A 16,940-nucleotide genomic window follows, 5' to 3' on the forward strand; every position below is an offset into this window, starting at 1 on the left:
GGAGAGGGTTCCATGAGGTGCTGTGAAGAAGGTGTATTCTTTTTGTTTGGGTTTAAAGTTCTGTAGACACTTATCAGGTCCTTTTGATTTAAGACCTCTGTAAGGGTTATTATTTCTCTGTTAAGCTTCTATGTTAGTGATCTTTCCCTTGGTGAGAGTGGAGTGTTGAAGTCTCCCACTGTTAAGATGTTGGGAGCAATGTGTGATTTAAGCTTAAATAATGTTTTTTTTTTTTTTTTTTTTTTTTTTTTTAACAAATGCAAGGGTCCTTGTGTTTGGTGCATAGATGTTCAGGATTGTGATGTCCTCCTGGTGGATTTTTCCTTTGATGAGAATGAAGTTTCCTTCTTCATCTCTTTTGATTAGTTTTGCTTGGAAGTCTATTTTATTAGATATTAGGATGGCTACTCCAACTTGCTTCTTGGGTCCATTTGCTTGGAAAACCTTTTTCAAGCCTTTTACTATGAGTTAGAACTGTCTCTCTTTATTGTAGAATTGTATTTCTTGGATGCAGCAGAATCCTGGATCCTGTTTCCACAACTATTCTGTTAGTCTGTGTCTTTTTATTAGAGAGTTGAGACTGTTGATGTTACAAGATATTAGTGACCAATGCTTGTTAGTTCCTTTGAATGTGGAATTGTTGGTGATAGTGTGTTTGTGTGCTTGTTTTCTTTTGATTTTTTTTTTGTTGTTGTTGTGAAGGTGTCTTCATCCAGTGTTTTCTTGAGTGTAGTTGATCTTGTTGGGTTGGAGTTTTCCTTCTAGTATCTTTTGTAGGGCTGGATTGCTACTTATGTATTGTTTAAATTTAGTTATGTTATGGAATATTTTGTTTTCTCCATCTCTGTTGACTGAAAGTTTTCCTGGATATAATACTCTGGGTTGGCATCTGTGATATCTTAGTGTCTGCATGATATCTGCCCAGGCTCTTCTGGCTTTCATAGTCTCTGTTGAGCAGCCTGGTGTGAATCTGATAGGTCTGCCTTTAAAAAAAATATGTAATGCTTCATGAATTTGAGTGTCATTCTTATGCAGGAGCCATGCCAATCTTCTGTGTATCACTCCAATTTAATATGTGTGCTGCTGAAGTGAGTAAGAGAAAAAAAGTTTTAAAAAAATAAATGAGACCTTGAGGATGGAACATTATAATCATATCAGTTCTAGTTAGACTCACATAATGAAGTTAACTGTGCGATTTGGTGACAATGAGGATCAGCTCATTAGAATGATTTAAACACTTCCATTGGCTTCCTTCTTATCAACAAAATCATTCTTACCCAGAGGTCATGGAGCCTGATAATCTCTTATCACTGCCTTTTAACTTTATTTTTGTCAACAGTTTTCTCTAAAGGGAGGTTAAATTTACTGAATTTTTTCTTCAGAAAATGAATGTACATCTGTACACAGAAATCAGTATGCATTACCGTAATATTTTCAGACAGATCTGGACTCTCCTGTGGAGCCTTTAGATGGTGTTTCTCATATATGTTCGCAAAGGCCCTATAACAAGCACCTTATTCATACCATGGTTAAACTAATCTGAAAAGAAACTCTATCACATGTTATCCCCATAACATTAATGTAATAAACAGCCAATATGCTTTTTACTGGGGTATGTGTTTATATTCGAGAAAAGAATCATATTTAGGGACAACATTTCACGAGGATGTGAAGGTCTGTTGTGGCAATGATCACTGAAGTTCCCATATGGAGATGGCTTCTATCTTACTTCGTTTTTTTTTTAAATTTTATTTTATCAATTACGCTTTATTCACTTTGAATCCACCCATACGCCCCTCCCTCTTCCCCTCCCTGTCCCAACATCCCTCTCCCTTCTTCATGCATGCCCCTCCCCAACTCCACTGATAGGGGAGGTCTTACTCTCTTTCCTTCTGATCTTAGTCTATAAGATCACATCAGGAGTGGCTGCATTGTCATCTTCTGTGGCCTGGTAAAGCTGCTCCCCCCTCAGGGGGAGGTGATCAAAGAGCAGGCCAATCAGATTAGGTCAGAGGCAGTCCCTCTTCCCATTACTATGTAACCCACTTGAACACTAAACTGCCATGGGCTACATCTGTGTAGGGGTTCTAAGGTTATCTCCATGCTTGGTACTTGGTTGGAGTATGAGTCTCTGGGAAGACCCCTGTGTTCAAATTTTCTTGTTCTGTTGCTCTCCTTGTGGAGTTCCTGACCTCTCCAGATCTTACTATTTCCCACTTCTTACATAAGATTCCATGCAGTCAGCCCAACAGTTGGTCATAAGTCTCAGCAGCTGCTTTGATAGTCTTCAGGTCAGAGCCTTTCAGAGGCCCTAGGTTGTTTCCTGTTTTCTTCTTCTTCTGATGTCCATCCTCTTTGCCTTTTGGAATGGGGATTGAGTGTTTTAGTCAGGGTCCTCTTTCTTGATTAGTTTCTTTAGATGTACAGATTTTAGTAGGTTTATCCTATATTACATGTCTATATGAGTGACCATGTGTGTCTTTCTGCTTCTGGGACAGCTCACTCAGGATGATCCTTTCCAATTCCCACCATTTACCTGCAAATTTCATGATTTCCTTATTTTTCATTGCTGAGTATACTCCATTGTGTAGCTGTACCACAATCTCTGCATCCATTTTTCAGGGCATCTGGGCTGTTTCCAGCTTCTGGCTATTACAAATAAAGCTGGTACAAACATGGTTGAGCAAATGTCCTTATTGTATACTTGAGCCTCTTTTGGATATATGCTTAGGAGTGGTATGGCTGGATCTTAAGGAAGCACTATTCCTAGTTGTCTGAGAAAGCATCAGATTGATTTTCAGAGTGGTTGTACAAGTTTACATTCTCACCAGCAGTGGAGGAGGGTTCCTCTTTCTCCACAACCTCTCCAGCATTTGTTGTCACTTGAGTTTTTCATCTTGGCCATTCTGATGGGTGTAAGGTGAAATCTCAGGGTCGTTTTGATTTGCATTTCCCTGATGGCTAATGAGGATGAGCATTTCTTTAAGTGTTTCTCTGCCTTTAGATATTCCTCTATTGAAAATTCTCTGTTTAGCTCTGTTCCCCATTTTTTTAATTGGATTACTTGTTTTGCTGCTTTTCAGCTTCTTTAGTTCTTTATATATACTGGATATTAGCCTGCTGTCAGATAAAGGATTGGTGAAGATTTTTTCCCAATCTGTAGGTAGTCCTTTTGTTTTGATGATAGTGTCCTTTGCTTTACAGAAATTTTTCAATTTCGTGAAGTCCTATTTATTGATTGTTGCTCTTAGAGCCTGTGCTGTTGGTGTTCTGTTCAGGAAGTTGTCTCCTGTACCAATGAGTTCTAGGGTTTCCCCCACTTTTTCTTCTAATCGATTTAATGTGTCTGGTTTTATGTTGAGGTCTTTGATCCACTTGGACTTTAGTTTTGTGCAGGATGAGAAGTATGGATCTATTTGCATTTTTTCTACATGTAGATATCCAGTTAGACTAGCACCATTTGTTGAAGATGCTATCTTTTTTCCATTGTATGGTTTTGCCATCTTTGTCAAAGATTATGTGTCCTTAAGTGTTTGGGTTTATTTCTGGGTCTTCTGTTCGGTTCCATTGATCCACCAGTCTGTTTCTATGCCAGTGCCATGCAGTTTTTATTACTGTTGCTCTATAGTACAGCTTAAGATCAGGGATGGAGATACCCCCAGAAGATCTTTTATTGTAGAAGATTGTTTTAGCAATTCTGGGTTTCTTGTTATTGCATATGAAATTGAGAATTTTTCTTTCCAGGTCTGTAAAGAATTGTGTTGGTAATTTGATGGGAATTGCTTTGAATCTGTAGATTGCTTTTGGTAAGATGGCCATTTTTACCATGTTAATCCTGCTAAGCCATGAGCATGGGAGATCTTTCCATCTTCTGATATCTTCTTCTAATTCTTTCTTTAGATACTTGAATTTTTTTCATACAAATCTTTGACTTGGTTAGGGTTACACCAAGGTACTTTATGTCATTTGTGGCTATTGTGAAGGGTGTTGTTTCCCTAATTTCTTTCTCAGCCCTTTTGTCTTTTGTATACAGGAGGGCTACTGATTTTTTTTTTTTTTTGAGTTAATTTTGTATCCAGCCACATTGCTGAAGTTGTTTATCAGCTGTAGGAGTTCCCTGGTAGAGTTTTTGCGGTCACTCATATATACTATCATATCATCTGCAAATAGTGATAATTTGACTTCTTCCTTTCCAATTTGTATCCCCTTGATATCCTTCAACTGTCTTATTGCTCTAGCAAGGACTTCCAGAACTATGTTGAAGAGATATGGAGAGAGTGGGTAGCCTTGCCTTGTCCCTGATTTCCGTCGGATTGCTTTAAGTTTCTCTCCATTCATTTTGATGTTGGCTATAGGCTTGCTGTATATCGCCTTTACTATGTTTAGATATGTGCCTTGTATCCCTGATCTCTCCAAGACTTTAAACATGAATGGCTGTTGGATTTTGTCAAATACTTTTTTAGTATGTAGGGAGATTATCATGTGTTTTTTTTTTTTGTTTCAGTTTGTTAATATGGTGGATCACATTGATGGATTTCCGTATATTGAACCACCCCTGCATACCTGGGATGAAGCCTACTTGGTCATAGTGGATGATAGCTTTGATGTGTTCTTGTATTCCATTTGCAAGTATTTTGTTGAGTATTTTTGCATCAATGTTTATAATGGAGATTGGCCTGAAATTCTCTTTTTTCATTGGGTCTTTGTGAGGTTTAGGTACCAAGGTGACTGTGGCTTCATAGAATGAGTTTGGTAGTGTTCCTTCTGTTTCTATTTTGTGGAATAGTTTGAAGAGAACTGGAGTTAGCTCTTCTTTGAAGGTCTGGTAGAATCCTGCACTGAAACCATCTGGTCCTGGGCTTTTTTTTGGATGGGAGACTTTTGATGACCACTTCTATTTCCTTAGGGGATATTGGACTATTTATTTGATTTACCTGGTCCTGATTCAGCTTTGGTAAGTCAAATCGATGAAGAAAATTGTCCATTTCATTTAGATTTTCAAATTTTGTTCCCTATAGACTTTTGAAGTAAGTCCAAATGATTGGATTTCCTCAGTGTCTGTAGTTATGTCCCCCTTTTTATTTCTGATTTTGTTGATTTGGATGGTGTCTCTCTGCCTTTTAGTTAGTTTGGCTAAGGGTTTGTCAATCTTGTTGATTTTCTCAAAGAACCAGCTCTTGTTTCATTTATTGAATTTGAATTGTTTTATTTGTTTCTAATTGATTTCAGCCGTGAGTTTGATTATTTCCAGCCATCTACTCCTTTTTGGTGTGTCTGCTTCTTCTTTTTCTAGGTTTTTTAAGTGAGCCATTAAGTTGCTTGAATGAGCTGTCTCGAATTTCTTCTTGAAGGCACTTAGTGCTATGAACTTTCCTCTAGCACTGCTTTCATTGTGTCCCACAAGTTTGGGTATGTTGTGTCTTCATTTTCATTGAGTTCTAGGAAGACTTTAATGTCTTTCTTTTTTTCTCCCTGACTCAGATGTCATTTAGGAGCATGTTGTTCAGTTTCCATGTGTGTGTAGGCTTTTTGCTATTTCTGTTGTTGTTGAGGTCCAGCTTTATTCCATGGTGATCAGACAGGATACAAAGGATCATGTCAATCTTCTTGTATCTGTTGAGGCTCGATTTGTGATCCACTATATGGTCTATTTTGGAGAAGGTTCCATGAGGTGCTGAGAAGAAGGTAAATTCTTTTGTTTTTGGGTGTAAGGTTCTGTAAATGTCTGTTAGGTCCATTTAATTCATTGCCTCTGTTAGAGACATTGTTTCTTTGTTTAATTTCTGTTTTGTTGACCTGTCCTTTGTTGAGAGTGGGGTGTTGAAGTCTCCCACTATTAATGTGTGGAGATCTATTTGTGGTTTTGTATTTGGGGCATAGATGTTCAGGATTGTGTTGTCTTGCTCGTGGAATTTTCCCTTGATGTGTATGAAATATCCTTCCCATCTCTTTTTATTAATTTTGGTTGAAAGTCTATTTTATCAGATATTAGAATGGCTACTCCTGCTTGCTTCTTGATTCCATTTGCTTGGAAAGCTGTCTTCCAACCCTTTACCCTCAGTTAATGCCTATCTTTGAGACTTAGGTGTGTTTCTTGTATGCAACAGATTTCTGGGTTTTGTTTAAGCATCCATTCTGTTAGTCTGTGTCTTTTTATTGGAGAATTGAGTCCATTGATGTTGAGAGACCAGTGGCTGTTAGATCCTTTGATTTTGATGTTGTCTGTGGTCATGAGGTTGTGTGCTTGGTTGCTCTTTGTTTTACTATAGTGAGGTTAATTATTTCCTGTGTTTTCTTGAATGTAGCTAATTTTCTTGGGTTGTATTTTCCCTTCTATTGTCTTCTGTAACGCTGCATTTGTGTGTAGGTAGGTATTGTTGAAATTTGTTTTTGTCATTGAATATCTAGTTTTCTCCATCTATGAGGACTGAGAGTTTTGCTGGTATAGTAGTCTGAGCTGACATCTGTTTTCTCTTAGGTTGTGCATGATATCCTTCCAGGCCCTTCTGCCTTTCATAGTCTCTGTTGAAAACTCAGGTGTGATTCTAATGGATTTGCCATTATATGTTACTTGGCCTTTTCCCCTTGCAGCTTTTAGTATTTTTTTCTTTGTTCTCTATACTTACTGTTTTGATTATTATGTGTCGGGAGGATTTTATTTTCTGGTCTAATTTATTTGGTGTTCTGTAGGCCTCTTGTATTCTTATTGGCCTCTCCTTTAAGTTGGGGAAATTTTCTTCAATGATTTTGTTGAAAATATTTTCTGGGCCTTGGTTCAGGGAATCTTCTTTTTCCTCTATACCTATTATTCTTAGGATTTGTCTTTTTATGTTGTCTTGAATTTCTTGGACGGTCTGTGTCAGGAATTTTTTAGATTTAACATTTTCTTTGACAGATACATTGATTTCTTCCATTGTATCTTCCACACCTGAGATTCTTTCTTCCATCTCTTGTAGTCCATTGGTTATGCTTACCTCTGTAGTTCCTGTTTTCTTCCCTAAGTTCTTTCTCTCCACAATTTCATCCATTTGTGTTTTCTTTAATTTTTCCAATTCTATCTTCAGGTCTTGAACCATTTTGTTGATTTCCCTCACTTGTCTGACTCTATTTTCCTTCAATTCCTTCAACTGTTTTTTTTTTTTTTTTTTTTTTTTTTTTTTTTTTTTTTGCACAATCCTCTGTTTTTTTATTTCTTTCAGTGATTTAAGCATTTCCTCTCTAAAGGTCACAAACTGTGGCTGCAACTTCTTGTATTTCTTTACGGATGGCCATAACCTGTTTGGTTTTATCTTCCTCTATTTCTTTCTTTTTTTTTTTTCTCAATGCAGTTTATTCAGGAACCTTGAACAATCATCTGACCCTGGGGAAAGCCAGCCCACAGCTTAAATAGCCTCTGGGTAGCCAACCCCAGCATGCCACGTGGGCAATGCAGATAGGTCCAAATACATGGAAGCAAGCCAGATCCTCAGCCTTAGCCAAATGTGGAATTGTTCGTGACAGAGAGCACTCACCATCGGGAAGGTGGAAGGCGGAAACCAGCTCCATCTTTAAGGCGCGGCATTATGCAGCTCTCTACAGTTCCCCTTTTTTGTTTTAGACGCATCAGGCAAGAGGAGAGGTCTGATCTCTGATATTAGAAATAAATTAGGACTTTGTACAGATTTCTTTACAGACGGCTGTAATCTGTTTGAGTTTATCTTCCTTTACGTCTTCACACATTTTATTTGTTTCCTCTGTTATCCTCTTCATGAGCATAGATGTTAGGTCATCTTCTTTAATTTCAATTATGCTGGGGTGTCCAGGGTTACTTGCCCCTGGATAACTTTGTTCTGGAGATGCCATATTGCTCTGTCTTTAGTTGGTTGAGCTTTTATGCTGGCCTCTACCCAATGGGCTATCTTAAGTGTTTGGAGTTATTTTCTAGTGGTTCCTGGAATCCTGTGGTGGAGAGAATACCTTTGGCAAGAAGATGGTTTTTCCTTAAGGAAGCCTTCTCAGCATTTTGGGTATAGCCACTGGATGGCTGGTGTTTTTCAGGAGTTGCCTCTGCTCACCTAAGGCATAGAGAACTGAGTGGTAACTGTGGTCCTTGTTAGTCGAGAGGGCTCTCCTCTCACCCAGAGAAATCCTGAAGACAACTGCCCTGCTTCTGGTTTTCTTGCTATAGATTTAGTGATTTGCTGCTGTAACCTGTGTGTCCTGTGGTTTGGTCAGTTTTGTTAGGGATAACTGGTTGCCCCTTGGAGCAGTATCTGGGGGTTGATCTCTGGGATTCTGAGATTTTGTAGGTCTGAGGTTGATGCTCGGTGCCCCAGTACCCAACCCAACTGGTAGTCTGTGGCGGGTGGGTACCGCTCTCTTGGTAACAGCAGGCTCTCTGGTGCACAGCAGGTTTCTGGGTTGGGTTGGTCTGAGGGGCCTTTTCCAGGGATATACTGGGTGGCCTAAATCTGTCCCCTTTGTTTCGTTCCCTGTGAGGATTTCTCCTGACAGTGACTCCCAGTCTCTGGTGCCCTGGGGAGCACAGCTCTGTCTGTGCTGGAGAGCTGGGCATGCAGCAACTGTCTGTGCTCTGAGCTGGAGCCCAGTTCAGTGATGGTGGCTCATACCCGTTGCTCTGGAAGACTTTTTCCAAAGAAAACCTGGGTGACCCAAGTCAGTGCTGTTTCCTTCCTTCCCTGTGGGGTTTTCTCATGACAGGGACTCCCAATCTCTGTTGCTCTGGGCCACACAGCTCTGTCTGTGTCAGATAGCTGGCATGCAACAACTGCCTGTGCCGGCAGCTGGAGGCCAGATCAGTGATTGCAGCTCCTATCCGCCGGTGTGTGAGACTTTTTCCAGGGAAAGACTGGGTGACCCAAGTCATTACTGCTTTCTTCCTTCCCTGTGGGTTTTCTCGCAACTGGGACTCCCAGTCTCTGGTGTTTTTGTGCCCACCATTCAGCCTGGGAAGATGATCAGGACACACAGGCATGTGGCTCTGGGCTGGTGACCTAGTGCCTGCGGGACCCGAGATCTCTTCCGGGTTCTGGCTGGTTGACCTGACTGTGGACCTGACTGATTCCATGCCGTGGGGATTTCCTCTCACCTGGGAAACATGATCGCTGTTGTTTTAGAGCCCAGAGTTCAGTCTATTGATCGCTGTATGGAAAATGTTGTCCTGCTCCTCAGATGTAGTGTTCTCCTGGCGCCGCCATCTTGTCCCTCTTCTTTTCTTATTTTTACTAAACCAACAAATGTAAAAAAAATGCATTTAAACACTCTAATATAGGTGAAATAAGTGAGGCAACATTTGACAATTGTTATTTAAATTTAAAAAAAATTTTAGATTATACTTCCAACATTTCTCTCTTCCATTTCCTCTTTCCATACCCTCTCATATCTGCTTTCCTTAAAATTTTTGGCCCATTTTCATTAATTATTTCACTAACTTTTACATGCATAAATGTTTTAGTTGGCTTCCCCCAAAGCAGAGTGTGAGACAAGAATGTATATGCTGTTAGTGTATTTGAGTATCCTACCACAGAACAACCAACACTTTTCTAAGTTAGTGAATTGAGGTTTAGATATGATTTGTTCCTTAGTGTTTCCTTAGCTGGAAACAAGGTCCTCCACTGTGGTAGTACCGAAGTGGTAGGGCTTTGAAGATCCACCCCTCCTAGAGGATCTATAGGCATTGTTCATGGTTGCTGTGGTAGGAGAGAGGCATCTTCTTCAGTGGTGTAGTCATTGGTAAGTGCCTACACTCCTGCAAATAACCTTTTACCCATGATTGTAGCTTGCATTTGCTACTTTTTGGGTTTTTATTTCTTCCACCTTTCTCTATCCTTTTTCCACCCCTTTAATCCCCTAATATTAGATATGAAAGAAAAAAATGGATGGAGAGGAAATGAAAGAGATCCCTTAATAAAGTCATAAGTCAGAAAGGGGATGATGTTATCATTATACTACTTCCTGTTGATTAGGGGCATCGAGTTCCTTAGTGCAAGTTTGGTCTTCACCATCAGGATAGCTAATTTCTTCTTGTTATTTCTGCTTTGTGTACAACTACTTAACAAAGCAAAACCACCAACAACCAACCAACAACCCTCAACAACCAATCACCAACACTCCAAAAACTACCAACCCCACCTCTTGGGGCCCTAGCATTTGTATACTCGCTGAAAAGTTCCGAGAATTCCATAGGTCATCCAATAGCAGAAACTGTCTGCAGCTGGTAAAATCATATCCCCACCCGAGCATCAGGCAAATTATAGTCAGCTGCTTTGAAGCAGCCCCATATTTCCACACCTGGGATTAAAATGAAAACATATTCTTACAATATTTCTGTGTTTTTTTAAATTTTTTTTATTATTAGTTACATTTTATTAAGTCTGTTTCCCAGGTGTATCCCACGCCTTCATTTCCTCCCAAACCCTCCCTTCCTCCCTCATCTCCTCCCTGCCCCTTTTCAAGTCCACGGATTGAGGAGGACCTCCTCCCCTTTCATCTGACCCTGTTTTATCAGGTATCTTCAGGACTGGCTGCAAAGTCCTCCTCTGTGGCCTAGCAGGACTGCTCCTCCCTTGGGGGGTGGGGAGGTCAAAGAGCCTGCCATTGAGTTCCTGTCAGAAATAGTCCCTCCTTCCCCTTACTATGGGAAACCAATTGGTTACTGAGGTACCACAGGCAATATTCCAAGCAGAGGTTCTAGGTTATATCCATACGTGGTTCTTGGTGGGGTGTCAGTCTCAGAAAAGACCACTGTGCCCAGATATATTCTGTGTTTTTAAAGAAACAAAAATTCCAAAATTCTCAGTACGTAGGACCCTGTAGGTAACTCTACAAAATGATGTGATAGAGAAAGGAATAGTAGTTGGGAAGGAAAAGTAAATTACTGTACACACACATCTCACCACAATGTGAACACACACACAAACAAACAAAATTTGCACATTTGAAGCAGAATACAATTCTTAGGAAGCTGTTTGCATTGCATTGCCTTTCCTTAAAAATGTTGATTAAGGGAGGGGCATAGGGGGAGAAGACTGAGGGATGGTGGGACAGGAAGGAGACAAAGGAAGGTCCTACAGCTGGGATCCAAAGTGAATAAATCATAATAATAAACAAACAAACAAATAAATAAAAATGTTGATTACTTTTTCTTTGATGTGAAATGTAGTGATATTTTTACCTATGAAATAATACTTGCTGAGGACCAGCAGGGCTACAAAGTTTGGGATGCTGGTGGAGAATGGGAAGACCAGCCTAGAAGAAATAAGACAAGAGCAGGGTTTATGGGGGTGGCTGGGAGCAACTCCATGTGTTACATGGCTATGGAGAAAGGGGTACATAAGGTGGTCAAAAAGGCTTCAAACTCCTCCTAACATACGAAACTGGTTTTTACAAAGATCCAAGCAGTTTGGTCCGAGACTGAGGTGAACATTTCAATGTTTATTCACATGCTTTTTTTTTTCTCTTAAGAATCAAAGTTGCTCAAATTAAATTTTCCTGCTACATATCACTTAAAAAGAAAGGAAAAAAATAAAAGGACTTAAAAAAAATAAGGATGTGAAGAGAGTGAAAACCAAGTTCATCTTCTTAGCTCCAAATGAAATGAAAGGAATGGAAACTGGAGGGCAATTTCTGGTCTGTTTTCCAAGAAACTTCTGAATTCTATTATCTTTACAAATATAAGATGAGAAAATATTTTTTCAACATTTTTATTAATCTTTTTATAAATTAGAAGAAACTATGATTGATTAAGGATGGTGGTCATGGCTGGGTAGTTTGTCGGGTTGTGTGTTTTTAGGTTTTTTTTTTCCCTTACTTTTTGAATTGAAATATTTTCAGATGTTGGGAGTGAGGGGTATCCTCATGAAAGGGTCCTTGTACTTTCTTTATGGGGAGGTGGTCCCAAGCAGGTGAATCATCGCCCCTGTGCATATGTTCTATCCTGACTTCACCCTCCTCTTCCCCCAGCCTTTACTCTTGGTTTGTTATTCTTACTTCTCCTTACTTTGCTAATTTCTATAGTTAAGTTGGTTTTTACGAGAATGATTTATGTTTAGGGGAGAAAAGAAAAACAACCTTAAATTTTTTTCTTTTATTAAATTTTTATTTTTTAATATTAGTTACAGTCTATTAACTTTGTATCCCAACTGTATCCTGCTCCCTCATTCCCTCCCAATCCCACCCTCCCTCCCTCATCTCCTCGCTGCCCCTTTCCAAGTCCACTGATAAGGGAGGTCCTCCTCTCCTTTCATCAGACCTTACCTTATCAGGTATCTTTAGGACTGGCTGCAAAGTCCTCCTCTGTGGCCTAGCAGGGCTGCTCCTCCCTCAGGGTGGGGGTGGGGGTGGAGGTCAAACAGCCAGCCATTGAGCTCATGTCAGAAATAGTCCCTGTTCCCCTTACTAGGGAACACACTTGGATACTGAGCTATCATGGGCTACATCTGAGCAGGGGTTCTAGGTTATATGCATACATGGTCCTTGGTTGGAGAAACAGTCTCACAAAAGACCCTTGTTCCCGGATATATTTGGTCCTTGTGGAGCTCCTGTCCTGTCGTTGTTTCAACTCCTCCTGCAAATAAAAAATAAATGATGTGGCAGATGTTAAAATACTTGTGGCCCCTTTAAGATTCTGAGTATGCTTGGCATAGTAGTGCATGTGCTTGGAAGGCAGAGGCAGGTGGGTCTCTCTGAGTTTGAGGCCAACTTTGTCTGTGTAGTGAGTTCCAGGACAACCAGAGCTACATAGTAAGGCCCTATCTTGAATAAACAAAGAAAGATTCTGAATATGTAGCTATAAAATACTTCTTGAGCAAGGCATTTAAAATATGAGAAGTGGGGGCCTGGAGAGATGGTTCTGTGGTTAAGAACACTTACTGGTCATGCAGAAGATCCAGATTCAATTTCTAGCACCCACATGGTGGTTTATAACCATTTGTAACTCCCATTCCAAGAGATCCCATGCCCTTTTCTGACCTCCACCAGACACGAATGTGATGCATATGCATATGTGCAGACAAAACACTTAAATACACAAAATTAATAAATCTAAAATAATTTTTAACCCAAAAAGTGATCTTTAGTGTCATTATCATGTTTATAAAGTGTTCTTCTTTATTCTTTGTGTCAAAAACATATGAGGAAGCAGTTTATCTCAACTGGTGTGCTCAGTATGGAAGAGTGGAAACTATATTTTTGGTTATGACTTTTGTTCCACATGTTAAAAAGTCAGACCCAACTTTCATGTTTAAAAAAATTACTGTATAATAATAGTACAAAATGGGCTCATTAGGACATTTAAAATCCATGCATATAACGTATTTTGATCATATTCACAGCCCTATTACATTCTCTGGTTCCCCTTTTATTTTACAAAGGCATACTTTCAGGGTCCAAATTTTTATTATTGTTTCTTTTTGCCAAGCTGTGTCTGTTTATTAAAATGACCAGATTACAAAAATACCGTGGAAAACACTTGGGCAGCACCTTCGTTCATCCATGTAATAAACCTGTTTATCTCATCTTCCCTATCGCCAGCATCTCCACTTTCCACAAAGGGAGTTGTCTTTTTCTTCATTCCACTTCATGGAGAAGACAGCTTGAAGCACCGCAGGAAGTTCTTTGCTTCCTTGAAGTGTTTTCCAACTGTATAGATCTCATGAATTAGATCCTCCATGCAGATAATGCTGAATTTACCAAGAGATCGAGCAATCAAGGAATTATCTGTATAGGCAATTCACTTCTTAATGATTTTTCCGTAGCCTCAATTGTAGATGAGCTCATTCACGGGCTTCAGGTTGGAGTATTGCCACGCAATGTATGGGTCCACAATCCTCAGCATGTTAGTCGAAGCCTTACTGAGTTTAACAAACGTGTCATTGAAGATCTGTCGAAGATGAAGAAGTTGTAATACCTTGTGGATATTTGGGCTTACAACTACTGATACCTCAGATTCTGATGACAAATGCCAATTTTGGTTCTGCAGGCATGTAGAAGTTTCCAGCTTTCCTTGCCATCCTGGCCATCCGAATCTCAGTCTGGTACATCTGCCTGTACTCCTTGTTATAATTGTTTGGCTTTCTCATAGACGAGCTTCCTCCTTGGCTTTCTAAGTGTCTTCAGGGCAAAGCTATTCCTCAGGCACTTCACCTTCAACTCTGTGAAATCCTTTCACTTCTTCTTAAGGGTCTCTGGCACAGCAGGAACCTTCTTTTTCTCCTCTGGTATGGCCTCCATGATTCCATCCAGAAAAAAAGAGGCCACAATTTTATTATAATCATTATTTTCCTAAACACTGAATTGTGACAAATGGGCATATTGATGCTCACTGTTAATGAATTATACATTAAATATGTTGGGACTTACTTGTAATATTTATTTTTTTCATAGTAACATATTTCAAGGTTATATATTTCAAGGTTAATGTTTCTTAATATTGACTTCAGTGCCCTTTTCCAGTGTACATCACAACTGACAAAAAACAAAACAAAATCTTTGGTACACAAATTAAAGACCTTAAGAAGAAGTGCTGGGCCTTCTTAAATTTTGGCTGGTGGTGAGAATTTTGTGGTCATTGTGGAAAAGATTTTGACAATAGAGAAAAAAATACATAATCACTATACAATTTAGCAGTTCCACACATGTGCATTTATTTTAGAGAAATAAAAACTTATGTTCTTACAAAAACCTGTCCAAAAATGTTAAAGCAGCTCTATCCAAGATGGCTCCAAATGGGAAAAAAAAACAGTTCAATAAGTAGATGATTAAATAAACTGCAGTACTTGAATGTTTTGCAATACCACTCACCAGAAAAATGTAATCCATTATTGATAAAGATAGCATGTTGGGTAGAACTAAAAGAATTTTACTATAAAGGTAGTTTCCAAAGGCTGCATGCTATGTGATTCTAAAAGTATAATGTTCTTGAAATGACTAAGGAAATAGAGAAAAGATTAGTGGTTTTCAGGACTGAAGGAGTGGGTGGAGATGCATGTGTTTAGTTTGGCAATGTAGAGCTCCTTGTGATAGACCCATTCTGCATCTTGACTGTGTTGATGTCAACATCTTGGTTGTGTTGATGTCAACATCTTGGTTGTGATATTACACTATGGTACTGCAGTGAACTATTACACTAGTTAGCTTTTCTCATTGCAGTGACCAAATACCCGAAAAGAAGCAAGTTAAGGAGAAAGGGTTTATTTTGGCTCACAGTTTGAGAAGATATAATACATTGTGGCAGGGAACATTGAATTTGCAGACAGGAAGCAGAGAGAAAATTGGATGTAAATCTAGGAGAAGAAACTTTTTTTTTTCAGAAGACCAGCTTTGACTTATTTTACTTTATTTTATATGCATTAGTGTGAAGGTGTCAGATCCCAGGGGGTTGGAGTGAAAAACAGTTGTGAGCTGCCACGTGGGTGCTGGGAATACGAACCCAGGTCCTTTGGAAGAGCAGACAGTGCTCTTAACCACTGAGCCATCTCTCCAGCTCATAGGAGAAGAAACTTTAGCCATCAGCTGGGAGTCAAATTTTGTAACATTAAGCAATGAAACATTTTGTGTTCAAACCAAAAGAGCTATCTTTGGAGAAACTTGGAGAATGGTACATGATTTCTTATTGTATTATTCCGTAAACCTGTATGAAAATCTACAGTCAATCCAAAGCAAACATTTTGTGTGTGTGTGTGTGTGTGTGTGTGTGGCAATAATACAGTTCAGTGGGTAAAGGCACTTGTCAACAAATCTAACAACCTGAGTTCAATTCCTTGGAACCAGTATGGTGAAAGGAGAGAAGCAGCTCCCTTCTCCTACAGTTGTCCCCTGACCTCTGTAATTGTGCTGTGGCACTGGTGTGTGTATGTTTGCACTCACATACACAAATAAAATACAATGAAAATTTAAATTACAAAATTTTGTGTGTTGTGTATGTATGTGTGCAAGGGTCCTCTGTTGTTCACTGTGTTATCCGTGTTTTGGCTAGGCTGGCCAGTAAGTTTCAGTGATCCTCCCATCCTTGCTCCTAAATTCCCAGCACTGGAGCTACAGGTTTGCATGGCCACGTGTGGCTTTTATGTGGGTGCTGTGGGTGGCGAGTAAGGTTCTCATGCTTGCATAGTAGGAGTTTTTACCCTACCACTGACCATCTGTCTCAAAATTTTATTCTTATAGCATGGAACTTAAGGATCAAAACTCAAAAAATCTGTGGAGATGTGTGTGTGTGTGTGTGTGTGTGTGTGTATCCTATTCTAGTGCCAAGAGTCTATATATCAGTGGTTCTGTCTGACTATAGAAAATATATCTGCTGGCAACATCCACATCTGATAGTAATTGCCTTTCTACATCATGTGCCATAGACACTGTGGATGCCCAGTGATGTTTATTATAGGAATTTTTGCAAGTAGCTTATTCTGTGTTCTCTAAGTCATTTTGTCATTAATGTGCTTGGTTTTACAAGCTTCTTGGCAATAAAGTGACTTGTGCTTGTTTTGCCAAGGGGTCTAATAACTTTGAATGATACCCTTCTAGCTTTAGTATCATTTCTGCCTTAGTCACAATATACATCAGTTTCACAAAGCAAAGAATTGCTTCATGCTTGCTCTCAAAAAGTTCTGGTGGTTTACTACAGGGGTAATTGCATCTTGGTTAATAATTATGTAAAAATATTGATAATTTCATGCTATAATTTGATGAAGTTTATTACAAATGCCATGGTAGACACTGAAGCATATGGGTGTCAAGACTAATAAAATAAAATAAAATAAAATCATCGGATATTTATTTTCTTATTTGCATTTTTATTGCATGCATGATATTTTCAAACACACACACAGAGGCTTATTTGTCTCGGCATGTACTGATATCATGTACTGATTCCCTTTTTGTATTTTTCCTGGAGACAGGGTCATTATTTATGCTAATGATGTTTGATCAGTTTAGTTTTCTTTATT

General features: G+C 39.2%; 1 non-coding gene and 1 pseudogene across 1 annotated transcript; both read right to left on the bottom strand.

Moving 5' to 3' along the window:
- Positions 1 to 990: 990 nt before the first annotated feature.
- On the bottom strand, positions 991 to 1,095 carry LOC132650175 (U6 spliceosomal RNA). Its single transcript, XR_009588567.1, has one exon. It is a non-coding gene; the product is annotated as a U6 spliceosomal RNA (small nuclear RNA).
- Positions 1,096 to 13,444: 12,349 nt separating this feature from the next.
- Positions 13,445 to 14,229, bottom strand: LOC110540990 (large ribosomal subunit protein uL30-like; annotated as a pseudogene).
- Between the last annotated feature and the right edge of the window lie 2,711 nt (positions 14,230 to 16,940).

The sequence above is a fragment of the Meriones unguiculatus genome, chromosome X (assembly GCF_030254825.1).
Source record: "Meriones unguiculatus strain TT.TT164.6M chromosome X, Bangor_MerUng_6.1, whole genome shotgun sequence".
Classification (NCBI taxonomy): Eukaryota; Metazoa; Chordata; class Mammalia; order Rodentia; family Muridae; genus Meriones; species Meriones unguiculatus.